The sequence below is a fragment of the Colossoma macropomum genome, unplaced genomic scaffold (genome assembly GCF_904425465.1).
Source record: "Colossoma macropomum unplaced genomic scaffold, Colossoma_macropomum, whole genome shotgun sequence".
Lineage (NCBI taxonomy): Eukaryota > Metazoa > Chordata > Actinopteri > Characiformes > Serrasalmidae > Colossoma > Colossoma macropomum.
The window spans coordinates 211,231-230,960 of record NW_023494788.1 but is presented as its reverse complement, the minus strand read 5'-3'; the positions used below and the strand labels follow the sequence as shown (position 1 = coordinate 230,960).

The window sequence follows — 19,730 nt, the reverse complement described above, 5'->3', positions numbered from 1 at the left end:
GAGGATCTGGAGAGGCGCTGTGGAGGAGGTGGGGAAGGAAGCAGAGATGTGTGGTGAGAGAACAACGATGAATTTAGGGACTGATGGGCAGTCAACAGTTTATCCAACAAGACAACAAGAGACATTTCTGCTTGTTTTAACTCCCAGCTATGGCTTTAAAGTGATAGTTCAGTGAAAAAAGTTTAAATCTAAATAGAGTTGATCAGCCAAGGTGTGTTTGGTGTCTGAAGTTTGCTTCTTTAGTTTTAGCACTGGAGCTACCAGGCTAAAGTAGCTAACAAGTCATGTAAGCTGATACCCCAACAATTAGCATGGTGCTAACGGCATGCCTACATCATCACATGCCCACCTCAACCTGTGTGTTCATTTATCTCTAATAGACTTGATTATGTGGTTTCTGACACTGTATGACTCACTGTTATCTATAAACATGGACACTGCTTGTTAGCATCATTAGCCTTGTAGCTCTGGTGTAAACCCAAAGAAGCAAACTTTGGAAACCAATCGTGTTTTAGCTGACCAGGTGGGAACCCTTAGGACCACCTAAGGTTCACTTTTATCTTGTTTTTTTTTAATAAAAACATCATGCTTCTTGTATTTAAACTCTAAGTATTATAGTAATGCTCAATTCATTGTTACGGTTTGGTTGGAAATAAACAGGTTAAAATATTGAAACGCCTAATGGAAAATTATCCAATCAGCATGGTTTTCTCTGTGGTATCTAGGTCAATACAGCCATGCGAGCTCTCCCATTGGTTAGGGCCTCAGGAGCTGAACAGAAGGCCTCATGTGGTAGATTAACTACCAACATACACCGATCAGGCATAACATTATGACCACCTCCTTGTTTCTACGCTCATTGTCCATTTTATCAGCTCCACTTACTGTATAGGTGCACTTTGTAGTTCTACAGTTACAGACTGTAGTCCATCTGTTTCTCTGCATGCTTTGTTAGTCCCCTTTTACCCTGTTCTTCAGTGGTCAGGACCCCCATGGACCCTCACAGAGCAGGTACTATTTGGGTGGTGGATCATTCTCAGCACTGCAGTAACACTGACGTGGTGGTGATGTGTTAGTGTGTGTTGCGCTGGTACGAGTGGATCAGACACAGCAGTGCTGCTGGAGTTTTTAAACACTGTGTCCACTCACTGTCCACTCTATTAGACACTCCTACCTTGTCAGTCCACCTTGTAGATGTAAAGTCAGAGACGATAGCTCATCTGCTGCTGCACAGTTTGTGCTGGTCATCCTCTAGTCCTTCATCAGTGGTAACAGGACGCTGCCCACAGGACGCTGCCCACAGGACGCTGCCCACAGGACGCTGTTGGCTGGATATTTTTGGTTGGTGGACTATTCTCAGTCCAGCAGCGACACTGAGGTGATCAAAAACTCCACCAGCACTGCTGTCCACCCCCCAAATTGTACCTGCTCTGTGAGGGTCCATGGGGGTCCTGACCACTGAAGAACAGGGTAAAAGGGGGCTAACAAAGTATCAGAGAAACAGATGGACTACAGTCTGTAACTGTAGAACTACAAAGTGCACCTATATAGTAAGTGGAGCTGATAAAATGGACAATGAGCGTAGAAACAAGGGGGTGGTCATAATGTTATGCCTGATCGGTGTAAGTAGGAAGTGACAGAGGAATCAACCAGTACTCTGACTCTCCTAGTCCAACAGCAGTCTATGGGACAGCAGTTTCAACTCAATTCTACACAATTCCACACCAGTCATATCACCAAACACACTAGCTGCATCTCAGCTTCAGCTCAGCCAGTATAAACACCTAACGTCAGCTCAGCAGCTCAGAAACTGAGTACCAAGTAATAATGAACATGCAGCAAAGAAAGGATGCCAGGTGTCTAGTTCAAGGAAATAGGGTCATTCAAATTTTGAATATTTCAAGTATTCATGTAATATTTCAAGGTCTACTACTAAGTGTCTGTATTTTACTGCTGAAGTTTTTTGCGTATTTTAAATGAACAATGGCCAGTTCAAGTTGTAGCATAACATTAATTAAAAATGAACTAAAAACATTTTTTTTTGGCCTAAAGATGTGGTGAGATTTTCTAAAATAGCCCCTTTAGTGGTTGAGTTTGACACCCCTGGCTTAGGACCAGAATACTACTAGAAATCATAGAAGTGCTTTTTTCACTTGTTTTTTTTTTTTTTTTTTTTTATGACTTTTTTGACCCAAACTGAAGGACTAGCTCTAATAGTCATGGCTGGCCACTGACGACTACAGCATGCTTTAATTTTTTTCACCAAACTGTTGCTTTAAGAGAGTAGAAAGTGGCTCAAATGAATGTAGCATTAGGCAAAATGGGGTCATTCTAACTGGCTCTTCACCACCGGTTTTGACTCATTGGCAGCTACATTCGAAGTCTTATTGTCTTTTTTAATAGGCTCGTAGCAGCAGGGAAGCTCCCTCTAACTTCTCTGTATATTAAACCTGGCTAAGAATTACACACTTTTGCCCTTATTGGATTTCCCATTAGCGCTTGACACTGCAAGCTGTCTCTGTGTGAGGATTCATTCTCTTCCTTTATGGGCCATTTTGCTGTCCCTTTTGCAGACATACAGTCTCCAGTGGGTTGTACCTGGAGTTTGCTAATCAGATATTTCATCCTAAAGTAGGCTAATAGGGGAACACCACTCTATACAGGAGGCAAAACAAAAAAAAAGAAAATAATACAGCTGAAACTCCAGGTTGTACTGTAAGGCCTTAGCCTGGTGTTTTTGCTTTGCTTTACTTTCTTTGCTTATTTAACAGATACAAAACACACATTATCCATATTTCATGATCTAAATGTGCCAGATTTAGCCAAATGGCTCATTTTCATTTTTTAAAGCCCCAGGGATTCTAAATCTGTGTTTTCTTTTTAATTAGGTTAATCCTACTCTAGTAAGCACATAATATACATGTACAGAGTATATCCTGTGAGTAACTTTCCAGTGCCCACTAAATGGCTGCGGTATTTCAGCAGTATTTTTCTCTTTTGGTGAAAACTGCTAGAAAAGCTTTACCTTCACCTTACCTTGTCCCGCCTCTATGCTCCTTTATGGCCAGGGGAAAAAATTCTTTCTTGACATTGTCTCAGGGAAATAAAGCAGATCTCAATATTATATTCATGAAGGATCACCGATTTCTGAATTGTTTCTTTTTCAGGAGAAAAGAGGAGACTAACATCAGCATTTTGCTGTGAGACGTTCTGGTGATGAAGGAGAAAAGTGTGAGTTCTCCTTCTGCACTGACAGACTGCTGAGAGAGTTCTGTGATATTCCATCGCTTCCATGCCTTTTGGCTAAGATCAAGTGCAGTATCCGTTCTAATCAGTTTAATATCCGATGCGTCCTCTATACGAGGACTACATATTCAATTGATTTTTAGAACAGGGAGACGGCAGTGGAGCTTGCTTCTCCGTGCCATACATCGACCTGGTATTGCAGTACCTCCAGGACTGGTGCACCTCCTGAGGGCAGTCGTGGGCTGGATGGTTAGGGAACCAGCCTTGGGCCCGGATGGTCACCAGTTTGATCCCCTGAGCCGACAGTACATGACTGAGGTGCCCTTGAGCAAGACACCTAACCCCCAACTGCTCCCTGGGCACTGTGGATAGGGCTGCCCACTGCTCTGGGCAGGTGTGTGTGTTCACTAGTGTGTATGTGGTGTTTCACTGAAATTTCCCAGTTGTGGGACTAATATAGGTCACTTAATCTTAATGTTATTCAGTGAGAGTGGACTGAGACGAGTCACACACTGAAGAGTTAATCCACATGTGTGACAACATTTTGATCAAAGTGAGAAAATCTGAGTTTTATTTGTCAGGAGCCGAATTTCAGAAACAGGAGAAAATGGCTAAAGTCTCGTTCTGATTTCAAACTGGACTTAACCACATCTAGGAGAAGAACCTGAGATCAAGAGGAGATTGTTTGAGAACAACCAAGCAAAAGGTGACCTAGGGAGCATGGCTGAGCTTGCTCATCTGTCTGGTTTTCATCTGTTTGTCCATTCCTTGTGTGCACATCCAGCAATAAGAGTGAATAAAATACTTTTCTTCTTTAAGACCTTCATCTATAGTCCTGGACAAAGCAGAGTCCACAGCACCATGTGCATATATAGAGCCGGTTTCATTCCTTTCTTTTTGTTTGTGCTGTTATGTTTAGATTTTCCTGACATAGCAGGCTGGGCGTGTTGGTCGAGGGATGTCGATGACAGGTGCTCGTTAAAAGTTCTGATCTGATCAGCAGTTTTAAGCCTTGATTTATATTGCTATGCTGTTTTTTCATCCGAACCTTGCTAAATGTTTAATACAGTGATCGGTTTTACTGTCATACAAACATTTTTAATATTCAACACTCAGACTTTAAGAGTATCTCTGCGTAATGTGACGCTAACCAAAGCAGCAGTGGTAAAACATTTGTTATTAGCAAGTAGCATTTAGCATTTTCTGCTAAAAGCTATTGGTAACTGGCTGGTGTTTTTTTTATGTTTTGCATTATGTTAAACCTACAGAAGTACAGAGAGGCCAAAGTAGTTATAATTTTCTGCATTGTAATCTTGAAATAACGAGTTGGTTATCTTGTTATCTCCAAATAACAAAAGTTGTTTTCTTGAGAAATGAATGAATTATCTAGTGATCTCGAGATAACAAAGTCGTTATCTTGAGAAAATGAGTTAATTATCTTGTGCTCTCAAGATAAAAGTTGTGATCTTGAGAAAATGAGTTGGTTATCTTATCTCAGGATAACAAAAGTTATCTTGAGATAACGACTAATTATCTTGTGATCAAGATATCAAAGTTATTATCTTGAGGTAATGAGTTGTTATCTCGGGATAACAAAAGTTATCTTGAGATAACGAGTTAATTATCTTGTGATCTGAAGATAATACAGTTATAGCAACAGCTTATGTCCTCTCCAGACTTCTGTATAAACCTCTTTGTTAAACTGTTTTCATTCTTATTTTATTAATTCACAGCAAAAAGGACGAGAGCTAAACTAACATTCAGCAAAGCCAAGTGTCCGTTTGTCGCTTATGTTGCGAAGTAAATCCATGTTATAAAACAGCCGGAATGCAGCAATCAGCTCAGTGCTTTCGGTCATTTGACTGCTTCACTGATTAAACAGAGCATGCTCAATTAATGCCATAGTTCGACTGGAATCAAAATTACACGCTAACATGGCCCACCATGAATTAAAACCCCCATAGTAACCTCCAATTTGCATTGCGCATTGTGCAAATTCTAACCCTGCTGAGTTACTATTGGCAACATGAATAGGAAATCCCACTGAGTTCAAACGATATGATGTTTTGCTTTATATGTAAAACCTTTCCCTTATACTGTATACATCTTTATTCCTTCCCTTACTAATTCTTTTCTTAACACTAAGAGGACAAAAGTAGATCAAAAGGACCTCACACAGGTCAGAAAAGGAGATACACGTTAGCATTAGCCACAGGAAGCCTTTTCCTTCAGTAACATCAGATATTGTTGTTTTCCCCCCCAACTTTTCTTGTCACAGCTCCACAATACTTGTTTGTGTTTGTGCCTGTTTCCTCACGAAGCGATTCTTTTTCTGGATTACGGCCGGCACCTGTGGGAGCAGTGCTGACGAGAGCAAAGCAAACACGTTAGCCTGCAGTCTGTCAGTGCGTTAGCCAAGCTAAGCTAGCTCACGCTGGGATGGGCTCCCAGATAGCGCCAGCATCCCTGCCAGTCCCACGCTAGCACAGTAGGACGACGGGTTTCGGTCCAAGCTGGAGCTCAGCTAGTGGCAACACCTGTGCTCTCGTTCTGTAATGGGCTAGCTGGCACCGACTCCCGAAGCCTAGCGCCTCTTGTCAGCAATTAGACACCTGTGTGGCTACGCATAGCCATGTGCACACACTTCTACAATATGCAGACACAACATTTAGTTGGCATCTTGTCAGCTGCATCCTTGGGACATGGCAATTCTTCTTGTTTTATAACAAAGAGCTGCATATGCTTCTATATCTGGGTATTGTTAGTCTAACAAGCTACCTGTTTAGCATACGTAGACGTGCTCGGAGTGTAGACGCCCTTTCAAAAATCTCCTTTGTGACATTATAACGACCCCCAGCACCGCAAAAGTCGCTGATTAGCCACGAAGCAGTTCATTTAAGTCTATTTGGGTCTGAAAATTGGGATTCCCTAAATGCTTCTTGTTCACAGCCCACTCGCATCCCACGTCGGACCTGTTCCTTTGCTCCGCTGCCATGATTTCATTTAATCTGGGAAAAGCTGGTGGGTGCCTAAATTGGAATCTTGGTAATTGGTTGTTTTTATTTCGCTCTCGCTACTTATTTTTCTGCCTCCCGAGTCAATAGAGAATGTAATCTGGCCTGTGTAATAATGCATTTCAGAGAGGTCTGCGGAGCAAGAACAGAACCTGTTGTGTGGGACTGTAATGGATGGCAGTGGTTTGAGCGTATGTGGGCTATTCTGGGAAATGTAAGGACAGCCGTGTTAGGTGAGGCTAGTTGAAGGCTCAGCGGGTTTGGAGTGGTGCTCAGGCCTGCCGCAGGGGAAGCGCAGCGGGGGTGGGGTTTGTATGGCTGATGGATTATGCTTGCACCCCAGTGGATCCAATGCTCGGACCCAGCTCGTTCTTGGCCAGAGATATGGACGTGAAATTGACCTTCACGGTTGCAGTGCTTCTGTAAAGAAACAAATGATAATAATTCTGAGCTGTTATTCATTTTGAATGTACTGTGAAGATGGAGCAAATGTCTTTGAAGCATTTGTTTATTGATGTATACGTCTAAAAGTTCCTCTGGTGTTGCTTCTGAAATCAAGGGTATTAATGGGAATTTGCTGTAGCCTCTACTCTTCTGGGAAGGCTTTACACTAGATGTTGGAACATTGCTGTGAGGATTTGATTGAGCATTAGTGAGGTCAGGTACTGATGTTGGATGGTCAGTTCTGGATCATTCCAACTCATCCCGAAGGTATTGGATGGAGCTCTATCACTCCACGGAACGCAGTTTGACTGCTCCACAGCCCAATGCTGGGGGCTTTATACCCCTCTAGCCCACACTTGGCACTGGACATGGTGACCTCAGCCTCCTGTACAGCTGCTGCAGTGTGTCTCAATTTAGTGACTGGGGTCATTCTCCATTTAAAGTGGGAATTCAGGTGGATACATTTTTAAAAAAAATCAATTTCTTTCATCCCAAAACTAAACAATCTTAATATCTACATTTCCATCTCCTATTATCATATATGCAAAAAGGGGAGTTTAATTCCAAACATATTTTACAGTCACTGGTATTGTATGAATATGGTGTAACACCAGTGACGGTGACTCCAGTGACATTCTGGTTAGAACTGAGGATTCTATAAATTGGCTGACTTGTTGGCCATCAGGTGACCTTGTGCAGCTATTTAAAATCAGTAATAAAAATGATATTTTGGCATTATTTTGACAAAATTTTAATTATCCAGCCATTAAAGCACATAACATCGGTGACACATAGAAGTTATGAGCTGCCTGATACACAGAATTATTAATAAATCAATGAAATATAGTGAGTGAGTGTGACTCGCCTTCTCATGCCTTGAGACGCTTCCTCTCTGATGAGCCTCGACCCAAAGAAGCAGTTTAATAGAGTTGAAAATACTGTGTTAAAATGTAACATAGCACCAGTGACCAAAAGTTAAACCTCTTAAAAATTGAAAATTGTTTTGTGACGAGCTGTTTTACAGATGCAGAGCGACTCTGAAACAGGATAAAGAAAAAAGGAAAAATTAGAGAAATCAACTGTGTAAATGTACATACTGACTTTTGGAGCTGTGTCTAATATTTTAAGCGTCTTTTTAAGCCCTGCAGCCTTTGTGACATGGTTTCCCCTCCAAATGGAGAATGACCCACTAATGTCAAGTGGCATTTTAGAGATGCAAAGTTTTCTTCCAACAGCAATGACATGTCAGACATATTGTATACACACTGTATATGCTGTACAAGAGACATTCCCTTGTACTTGGTGAATAAAACGTGATTCTGATTCTGATAATGCACAGCCGAGTGCAGCAATCAGCTCAGTGCTATTGGTCATTTGAATACTTAAATGGTTGAATGGGGCATGCACAATTAATGCCATAGTTCAGCTGGATTAAAAAATTGCATGCTAACATGGCCCATGATGAATGAAAACTGGTAACCCTCAATTAGCATTAAACATTATGCAAATAGCTCTCATGCTGCTTGGTCACTGTTTCCAGTGTGAATGGAAATTCTCCACTGATTTCTATAGAAATAAAGCTTGTTTCTGAAAGTCCAGCACTTTGGGGAGGCATTTTATCACTAACTGTGTAGTTGACAGTCAAAGTATATCAAATTAACTGGAAGAAGAATCCAATATGGCTAGTAATGTTTATATCCATCTTCTTCGCATGTTTTACATATTACTGCATTATAAACCTCGAAATGGAGTTGTGTTTAGTTGATGAACAAGCAGCTGATGAGGTGTCTAGCAGGCTAACCAATCTAGCCAGCTAGCAATTTGTTTTAGCGGCTAATTAAGACATGAATATGTTAGCATTACTTAATTTAACATCCAGTGCTGCATTGTTGTTGCTCCAGGCTGTATGAGGACATTCAGGGTGTCTGTAGAAAAGGTTTCCAGTTTACTGTAAGGTCATCCAGCTTGAAATTACTATTAGCCACTCAATTAGCATGCTGCTTGGTCAATATTTCCAGTAGGAATGGAAATTCTCCACTGATTTCAATAGAGGAAAGCTTGTTTCTAACAGTCCAACACTTTGGGGAAGCAGTTTGTCGCAAACTGCATAGTTGACAGTCAAAGTATATGAAATGAATTGGAAGACGAATCCAGTATGGCTAGTAATGTTTACATGCATCTTCTTTAAGTGTTGTAAATATTCCTGCATTTCAAATCTCAGTATGAAGTTGTTTTTTACTCTGTGAACAAGCAGCTGATGAGGTGTCTAGCAGGCTAACCAATCGATCCAGTTAGCAATTTGTTTTAGCGGCTAATTAAGACATGAATATGGTAGCATTACTTAATTCAACATCCAGTGCTGCATTGTTGTTGCTCCAGGCTGTATGAGGACTTTCAGGGTGTCTCTAGAAATGGTTTCCAGTTTACTGTAAGGTTGTCCAGCTTGAAATTGATATGAAACGACTCTAAACTTCAGTTTAAGAGAGTTGTAAAAGAAATGGGGGACAATAATGGAATTACAATTGAACTTTATGATCATTGGTAAAATATATAGAGAAGCATTAAAGCCCTGTTTCACCATTGCACGATCACACTTCACAGAGACCACCAGATCACACCAATCTTTTCTGCTGAAATTTTTATTTGTCGTTTACGATATAACTTTAATTTCGCTCACCGTCTGACTGCTAATTCATTGCTAGCTTGTTTTGGCTGCTCCAAATTGCTGTAGTCACATTATTATGTTGATTGTACATGAAAAGCTCCTCTGACTGAATTAAACAGACCTTGAAGAAGTCCCTCAGGTCAGTGTGTGTTGTGTGTGCGTGTGTGAGTGTGTGTGTGTGTGTGTGTAAAGGTGGGCTTTGCAAAAGGAAGGTTTAAAAAAAAGTTCACATGAAAAATATTGGGTATCAGCTTTGGCTCACATTTACCATTGACTACATTATAATATGAATTATAATGATTACATTTGTATTTATGGCTGTTTTTTGAAGTCATACATAAATGTATTAGTAATTATGTCAACTTGGCAATCCATTTTTTTCTTTTTTTTATCAAATTTAATTGTTCTTTCATCCTTGTCAATAAGATTTCAGTCATCAGCCATGTTAGCATTTTTGAGCATGTTTCTACATCTGGTTCTGTATCTTTGTGAAGATCCAGTGCAGAAATCCAGTTCAAACACTTCCTGAATCTGTAGAGTCGCCCTATCTGCCTCTCACCGTGTGGAACTGGTGGATTCGTGTGTCCAACTACATTCTGTGTGAAACTGACCAATGGACACTCAGGAAATCACTAAGCACTGACCATCACGCCAGAAACCCTTCATTCTTCATTCAGTCCACATCGGAGACTCATGTGAAACGGCGTGCAGAGAGTTTACAGCTGCTGAAGCTGCTGCAGCAGTTTTGGAAAGTAGTGATGAAGATAACGGGGGATTTTGATATGAAACATATGAGGATCATGTTATATGAAGAGCCTTTAGAGGAGGATTTAAGAAGATATGAACTAACTGAGACCTCAGAGGGTTAAACTATTGAACCACAAAAAAATTTCCACCCATAAAAATGCTAATCTGATCTAGATTCTATATTATGTTGTCTCTGACAGCTGTGCATCTGTACATCTGTTGCAGCGCTGATGGAAGTAAAGCTCTATATGAGACAGAACGGTGACACACGTCATCCAGAGAAGTGACAGTTTGAATTGTAGGGCTAAGAAACCCACCACAGTAGCGTATTGATTGTGCAGGAGTTTCAGTCTGAAGGTCAGTGGTCATTCTCAGCTGTGACAGCTAACGTCTGTGTGTCTGCTTCACTTTACTGGATCTATTAGAGCTCCTGTCCACTGCTGGACTGAAAATAAAGAGAGAAATGAACAGGCACACATACACACACGGCAGGGCAACAGACTGCACTGTGCAAAATTCAGAGGCCACGCTTGATGGGGATATTTATGAGGTTAGATATTCTCCTTCTATGCAAATAGGAACTTAATTGTTTTACAACAACTTTTTCCAAGATCTTTGATATAAAGGGGAGATTCGAGATGGGCCTATAATTTGATAGTTCGCAGGGATCGAGGTTAGCTTTCTTAATCAGCGGTCTAATTACTGCTAGTTTGAGTTTTTGGGATGTATCCAAGGCTAAGAGAGGAGTTTATTCCTGACAGAACAGGCTTGGTTATTTCTGGCAAAATTTCCTTGAGTAAACCTGTAGGAATCGGATCTAACATACAAGTAGTTGATTTTGTGGAAGAAATGATTTTAACTAGTTCATTTTCTTGAATTAAGGTAAATGATTCCAGCCTCTCTGCAGGGTTTATAGTACTCTCAAGATTGAGGCTGGCATTATGGGGAAGCAGGTTTGAGGAGTTTAATTGTGTATTCTGAATTTTCTGCCTAATGTTTCCAATTTTGTCACTGAAGAAGTTCATAAAATCATTGCTGCTATAGGCTGATGGCATCTGCAGTTCACTAACTGTTTTGTTCCCGGTTAGTTTAGAGATTATGCTGAATAGTAATCTAGGATTATTTTTATTGTTTTCTATGAGAGAGGAGAGATAGGCTGAGCGTGCTGTAGCAAGTGCTCTTCTATAGTCTATAAGGCTCTCCTTCCAGGCATATATATATATATATATATATATATATATATATATATATATATATGTACTGAAAATACATATATAACATAATTTAAAAGTACCCGTTGTCTCTTATATTGTGTGTAAATTTCATGATTAATGGACCAAAGAAACTACTTTTAAATTTACTTGGAAAAAAGTCTGGTTCCATTGACTTACATTAAAAGCAGAGTATGTTTTTCCTTCTCCTGTCAAGTTTTAAATAAATAATACATAAGTGTGTGTATATCAAGCATTTTACAGCGGCTTAGAGTATGGCTCGGCCAATCAGATTTCAGAACCTGTTTAAAATTGATACTTTGATAGGTTGCTTTCTTGATTTTAGGCCTGCTGATTAACAATTAATCACTGACTAATGCTGGTTGGTTATTAGTCAAACAAATTTACCTACATTTGCGCCCCTGTGTGGAAAGATAAATGGAGAAGCCTAAAATAAACGTATAGAAATACGCACAGACGTGCCTACGCATACATACAAATGTGCAGACAGATGCTCACACTGGTGTAGCACTTGCAGGCATATTATTTGCTTTATTCGTTTTATTTGTATCCTCATTGCACTGATGTATTTCTCTCTCTGGGGGAATATGTCTTGTCTAATTTTGGTCTTAATTCTCCTGCGCTATCAGAACCAGCAGACAAACAAAACACGCTCATCCCTCACTCAGCCAATCACCGCCTATAAATAAACCTGCAGCAATTAGCCTGAGTAATGTGAGAGAGGGAGAGAGAGAGGGAGAAAGACAGAGAGAGAGGCATTTGTCAGGCTGCAAGTGTTTTTTTTTGGGGGGGGATGGGAAGTTCAGTTCAATTTAGCAACTGATTCAATCGAACTCTGTTTCAGTGAATCGATTCAGTGATTCATTACAATAAAAATATGTAAACAACGTTAAATCAATTTTAGTAATGCTTTTATAGGTATATTTGAATGACTTGAGGTTAATTTGTGAGGGATTATTGTTTGAATTTTAAAAAGACAAAAAGCTACAAAAATGTTGATTCACTTTGAAATGAATCAGTAAATCAGTTTGAATGAGATTTTAAAGCTGCACTGTGTGTGTTTTTGCGATGTGGAGCCCTCCCTGGTGGAAATTTGTAATTGCATGCAACGCGCGGAAGAACACTTTGTAGTACCTGAATGGATGAATCTGATGATTGAAAGAGAATTCAAAGAGAACTCAGTCTAAACTTGGTGAAGCAGCGTCTTCTGAGGATATGAGTGAATTATCGACTACTGTCATCATATCTTCATCAGTATGATGTTGATTTTGAGATCATTTAAGACCCAAACATCGAGCCGGACCTTCTTTCTGCGTCTGTGTGTGACGTTAGTAAGTAAAGACGTACAACGTGGTGTGAAAAACTCCCCAACGCGACGCCTCTGACTTTTAAAGGATTATTTCAGGCTTAATATTTATTTTAATATTTTCCAAATATATACACAGTGCAACTTTAAAGTTCTTTTAAAGAATCTGATTTTTTTAATGAACTATGAAATACTGCCACAGTAAATGTTGGATTAGTGTTTTTTGAATGCTGTGCTTTTAACAAGGTGTCATTGTGCTCAAAGTGTGAAATACAGGGAGTCCTGGGGGGTCCAGCACCCTCTTATTAACCTTTTGGACTCCCTGAATGTCTCAATCAAAATTCTAGGGGGTCCCTAAAAATAATAGATGCTCAGATCAGATTAAGTGAAGCTCATTGTTCATCTGCTTCACCCACAATCAGCTTCTGTCTTTGGTGTTCTTAACTAACTCCAGCTCCAGCACTGCTCTGCCTCAGGGTGGCGCTGTAGCAGACTGGTTCACCTAGTTGGTCCTTCATTGCCTAGCAGCCATTCACTCTTAAAAATATGGTTCTTCAAGGGGACTTCAGTAAAGAAAACGCTTCTATACAGAACCATGGACACTCAAAGAGCTCTTTGCATGATTAAAGGGTTCTTTGCATCATGAAAGTGTTCTTCAGATTGATGGAGATGGTTCTATATAGAACTTTATTAAAGAATTCTTCAGATTGGTGGAGTATGTGTTGTAGATGGTTCTATATAGAACATTTTTAAAAAGGGTACTCTATGGCACCAAAAGTGTTCTAAAAAGGACCATGCACAGCACATTCTCCACCAATCTGTGGATCTTGTAATCATATTCTATATAATATAAGGTAGAATGCACTGTAGATGGTTCTATATAGAACGTTTTTCAAAAGAGTACTATATGGAACCATAAAAGGTTCTATATAGAACCATGCACAGCACATTCTCCACCAATCTGAGGAGCCTTTTAATCATGTTCTATATGGTATATGGTAAAATGTGCTGTAGGTGGTTCTATATAGAACATGATTTAAAAAGTCCTCAGATTAGTGGATGCACTGTAGATGGCTCGGTAACACTTTCTATGAATGTCGCATTTGTAAGCATCTATAAACACATTTATAACATGTTATAATGTATTCATAAGGCATTATAAATTTGGTTATAAATATTTATAAAAAAGAATTACACTGAATTACACTTTATAGTCATGTTTATTATACATTATGAATTGTTAATATAATGCATTATAAATAGTGTTAATAACATGTTATAACATCAGTGCCAAAGAAGTCAGTCCCAGCTTGGAGAGCGTAAAGTAAAGACAAATACCAAGCTAACGGTGGTGAACATTACCTTTCCCACATTGGGTAAAACACTGATGGCAGCTCTAGTTTAAACTCTGACATTTGAAGCCTGTAATGTGCTTTATTGTGAATGTTTTAGTGTTTCAGTAAATCCTTCAGTAAATACTTCAACTTGAAGCCTCACTCTGAACACTGGAGGAGGCTTTAGTACAGTACGCTTCACTTTACTTAGAGCGGACTAATACGAATTATGAGCTCTTATAACTTATGATCAGTACTTATAATGTATTATGTTAACAATTCATGATGCATAATAAGCATGGCTATAACGTATAATGCATTTTTATAAATATTTATTGCTATGTTTATAATGTCTTATGAATGCATTATACATGTTATGAATGTGTTTATAGATGCTTACAAAGGTGACATTCATAGAAAGTGTTACCGATGGTTATATAGAGCGTTTTTCAAAAGAGTACTATATGAAACCAAAAAGGATCTAGAACCATCTACAGCACATTCATTAGCACCACTATAGTGAGTGAGTTAGCAGCCAGTCAGTGCTGGAGCAGCCTGCCAACATGGGACCCCCGAATTCCAGGGGGTATTTCACACACTTACTGTGCTGAAGTTAATTATTGATAGTCAAACTTCTAAGCCACACATTTATTATGTGCATTACATAAACGTATATATGGTCAGATCACTGAGGACTGGAGAGTGTGGAGTGGAGAGCAGCTCGCTGTGGGTCCAGGTGTGTTTGTGTTACCACTGTAGGACACATCATACCTCATCACATCTTTCTTTTTTATCTTTCCAAACAACTCCACCAATCCATCAGTCACTCAGCTAAACCCCAACACGTCAGCTGAGGTCAGTTCAGCACCTTGTAGCATCTGCAACTTCAGCATGCTTTTGTATTCATACATTATTTTAACCACATGAACCCAGTGATAGTAGAGCCAGTTATTCATTCAGCCTAATGAGAAACTGTAGAACAGACTCAGTTTATATCACAATACCTACATTTAGAGTCAGTTATTCATTCAGCCGAATGAGAAACTGTAGAACAGACTCAGTTTATATCACAATACCTACATTTAGAGTCGGTTATTCATTCAACCTAATGAGAAACTGTAGAACAGACTCAGTTTATATCACAATACCTACATTTAGAGTCGGTTATTCATTCAACCTAATGAGAAACTGTAGAACAGACTCAGTTTATATCACAATACCTACATTTAGAGTCGGTTATTCATTCAGCCTAATGAGAAACTGTAGAACAGACTCAGTTTATATCACAATACCTACATTTAGAGTCGGTTATTCATTCAGCCTAATGAGAAACTGTAGAACAGACTCAGTTTATATCACAATACCTACATTTAGAGTCGGTTATTCATTCAGCCTAATGAGAAACTGTAGAACAGACTCAGTTTATATCACAATACCTACATTTAGAGTCGGTTATTCATTCAGCCTAATGAGAAACTGTAGAACAGACTCAGTTTATATCACAATACCTACATTTAGAGTCGGTTATTCATTCAGCCTAATGAGAAACTGTACAACAGACTCAGTTTATATCACAATACCTACATTTAGAGTCGGTTATTCATTCAGCCTAATGAGAAACTGTAGAACAGACTCAGTTTATATCACAATACCTACATTTAGAGTCGGTTATTCATTCAGCCTAATGAGAAACTGTAGAACAGACTCAGTTTATATCACAATACCTACATTTAGAGTCGGTTATTCATTCAGCCAATGAGAAACTGTAGAACAGACTCAGTTTATATCACAATACCTACATTTAGAGTCAGTTATTCGTTCAACCTAATGAGAAACTGTAGAACAGACTCAGTTTATATCACAATACCTACATTTAGAGTCAGTTATTCATTCAGCCTAATGAGAAACTGTAGAACAGACTCAGTTTATATCACAATACCTACATTTAGAGTCAGTTATTCATTCAGCCTAATGAGAAACTGTAGAACAGACTCAGTTTATATCACAGTACCTACATTTAGAGTCAGTTATTCATTCAGCCTAATGAGAAACTGTAGAACAGACTCAGTTTATATCACAATACCTACATTTAGAGTCAGTTATTCATTCAGCCTAATGAGAAACTGTAGAACAGACTCAGTTTATATCACAATACCTACATTTAGAGTCAGTTATTCATTCAGCCTAACGAGAAACAGTAGAACAGACTCAGTTTATATCACAATACCTACATTTAGAGTCAGTTATTCATTCAGCCTAATGAGAAACTGTAGAACAGACTCAGTTTATATCACAATACCTACATTTAGAGTCAGTTATTCATTCAGCCTAACGAGAAACAGTAGAACAGACTCAGTTTATATCACAATACCTCTGTCTCTCTCTCTATATATATATCTCTTGCTCTCTCTCTCTCTCTCTCTCTCTCTCTCTCTGTCTCTGTCTCTGTCTCTCTCTCTCTCTCTCTCTCTCTCTCTCTCTGTCTCTCTCTCTCTCTCTCTCTCTCTCTCTCTCTCTCTCTCTCTCATGGACAGATCCTGTCAATTTTAAATCATTGAGTTCCTAATTGACTCCAATTGTACACGTCATTTACAAAGTTAAGTAACCTTGTTCAGCAAATGTTGCCAATTAGCTCTGGTATGCAAATGAGGTAAACGAGGCTGAGTCAGAGGAGGAAGCACATGATTTGTCATACTAGAGGGACGACATTATCCACCCTCTGTCCATCCAACTCTCAGCACTACAGAACAGGCTTAGCGGACCAATTTACTGAAGAGCTGTTCGTCACTGTTGCTCTGCATCCCTTAAAGTCTTAAAATAGATTCAGTTTCATAAAATCACTTTTTATTATTATTATTATTATTATTATTATTACTATTAGAGGGATAACATTTTGAGATGATGCCTGTAACAAACACTGAATTTTGGCCTCAGTTTTTACCTGAAATGAGTCGTGGATAACCTCTTCAAGGAAATGTTTTAGAGGAAAGAGAAAAAAATCAATAATTGTAAATTGAGATTAAGACACTAAGTTTAAGTGTCAGCACTTTTTGACAGCTGTAAAATTAGCTGCACGTCAAGGTGAAGCAGCACCACCCACGCCCTCTACGCACTTTTTAAAGCACAGTTTAATACAGAGTTACTGTTTATTTACTGAATTTAACGTTGGGAAAAAAAAATAAGAAATAAAATCATGGCACTTGCAAATTAATACAAATTCTGCACTAAAATTTGCAGGAAAAAGCCATATTTAAGTGTCTTCTCTGTAGAGGATGTGTTTACTTTTTGTCACTTAGAAAATAAATGAAACATGATTTTATGGGTGTTCAAACTTTTGCACATGACTGCATATGAAAGTAATTCAAACCAACCAAAAATAAGCAGCTGACAGTGAACCTGTGGTCATAAATTGACTGCAGACAAAGGGATAAAACTGAAAATATACTAAAAAGATAAAGAGATTACTATTATTATTATTATTATTATTATATTATTATTATTTATTTTTATGCATGGTGGCTCCTGAGCTGGACAGAGAGGAAGCGTGTTGTCGACCATATTGTCTTTTTATGGTCTTGTCTTGTCCTGGTTGGTGTATTTTAGCGTGTTTTACTGCAGTGCTGTGGTTTATTAGTCTTTAAATGAGCTCTTATTGATCACCCGTCTGCTGTTGAACAGTCAGCACGCTGTAGCAGTAGTTGTTGTTATTTACGTGTGCTCTGTCTGCTGTTTTTCACATGAGTGCTGCAGTTTAGGTGACTGAAAACTGATTTTTAGGCACAGTTTTTATCCGTGTCAGTGGTTCTGTGCTGCTGTGATCCCTCTGGACTCTTCCAGTGTGAAATGAATTCTGCTCAGATTTGATGGCTGTGTGTGGAGTGAAGCTGTGCAGTGCAGAGGTGAGGCGATGACAGCTGTGGCCTCACATCAGCTGCACGGGCTCACTTTGTTTTCACGTGAAACACCACCGTTTTATTTGACAGGATCCACTGAATTGTCTGTGTTATTGGACTTGTGTGAGTCTTTGTATATTGTGTGTACTGTGTATCCAAATGTGTATGGATTTTGTTGTAACTGTGACTCAGGAAAGCATGAAAACGTATGGTATCTATTTTTTAACATCTTATTGCTTTTCAATAAGAAGCAAAGCAGTGATGGTGATATTTTCAGGCCACTGCAGAAAAACGTGTGACTTACTCAAATTTCTATTTTTGAAATTGTGAAGTCAAAATTCCAGTCTAACCAGTAACCATAGCTGCAGGTGCAAAAGTATGAAGGGACGTTCTCGCTAGCTCAGTTATGTTCACTAAGTTAGCTTTCGCTTTGTGGTTAGCTTTTTCTCTCTAAGTTTCTCTGATTCTCTGACATCAAATAAACAAACGTCGCTCAGCGCCGCCCTCAAAAGGCGTCATTAACAACCATCAAATAAACAAACGTCGCTCAGCGCCGCCCTCTAAAGGCGTCATTAACAAGCATCGAAAAAACAAACGTCGCTCAGCGCCGCCCTCTAAAGGCGTCATTAACAAGCATCGAATAAACAAATGTCGCTCAGTGCCGCCCTCTAAAGGCATCATCAACAAACATCAAATGAACAAACGTCGCTCACTGTCGCCCTCTAAAGGTGTCAACAAACATCAAATAAACTAACATAGCTCAGCGCCGCCCTCTAAAGGCGTCATTAACAAACTTCAAATAAACAAACGTTGCTCAACGCCGCCCTCTAAATGCGCCATTAACATCAAATAAACAAACATAGCTCACCGCCGCCCTCTAAAGGAATCCTTAACAAACATTAAATAAACAAACGCCGCTCAGCGCTGGCGTCATTGCACCTGTTAGACGTTAGAGCTGCTGCATTTTTGTGAGACCCATGACGTGTTTTCTACTTTCTTTCGTTACGCCCCTCCTGAACTCCTTCATCCTGCAGTAAATGTTCTTTCCCTGAAACTGCTTACTGTAGCAGAAGTGTCCGTTTGGCATGTGATGTTGTTTGAGGTCAGGAGGAGCCGGCCGCAGAGCAGCGCTGCTGTCAGTCCGCTGCACGCCAGGGGGAATTTACCCCAGCTATGAGTTCCCTCACAAATTAAAGCCTGCCTTTGACTTCCCTTTGATCTCCACTGTGGGGTAATAATTATCAGTCATTTAACAAAACAGAAAAACAACTTTGCCAAACAGTCATTTTACAAACAGCTCAGAAAAACACTGATTAAAAAAAATATTCATGAACCAGCGGCGCAGCTACAGTACAGCGATATCGAGTGACGGCTAAGTCCTCTCCCTCTTTCTCTCTCTTTCTTTCCCTCTCTGCGTTTCTGTTTTCATTTTTGTGGGGGTCCTGAACCTGCCAGAGGATATGAAATGAAATCTGGGGTTTGCAGATATGAAATCTGGGAGGGTTCAAAGCTCTTTCACTGCATTTTGCTTTCAAGGAATGGCTTCTCAACATTGAGATGTAAATGAGGACAAGCCAGAAATGTTGACAAATGGAGAGAAGAGAATCTTTCAGGAGAACCTACAGTTCTGCATGAGGTTATTTATAAGGTTTCTTTCAGGAAACGCATGAGGCACTGCATAGCTTTATGGACACCAGAGTCTGTGTTCGGGATCCTGCTGCTAAAATCGTCCTTCGGTGCGTTGGCGCTGTCAGATCTGTGATTGGAGTGTGAAAGAGGGTTTGCTGTGGTCTTTTCTGGCTCATCCACTTTCTTGGATTCATATATTCTAGTTCTGTTTTTTCTATCT

General features: G+C 39.5%; 1 protein-coding gene and 1 non-coding gene across 2 annotated transcripts in view; both read left to right on the top strand.

Annotated features, from left to right (window-relative positions):
* The window catches only part of ntrk3a (neurotrophic tyrosine kinase, receptor, type 3a), a 378,671-nt gene that overhangs the window by 239,990 nt on the left and 118,951 nt on the right, over positions 1–19,730 (top strand). The gene's annotated exons all lie outside the window — the stretch shown is intronic.
* Positions 3,284–3,473, top strand: LOC118807394. Its single transcript, XR_005007208.1, has one exon. It is a non-coding gene; the product is annotated as a U2 spliceosomal RNA (small nuclear RNA).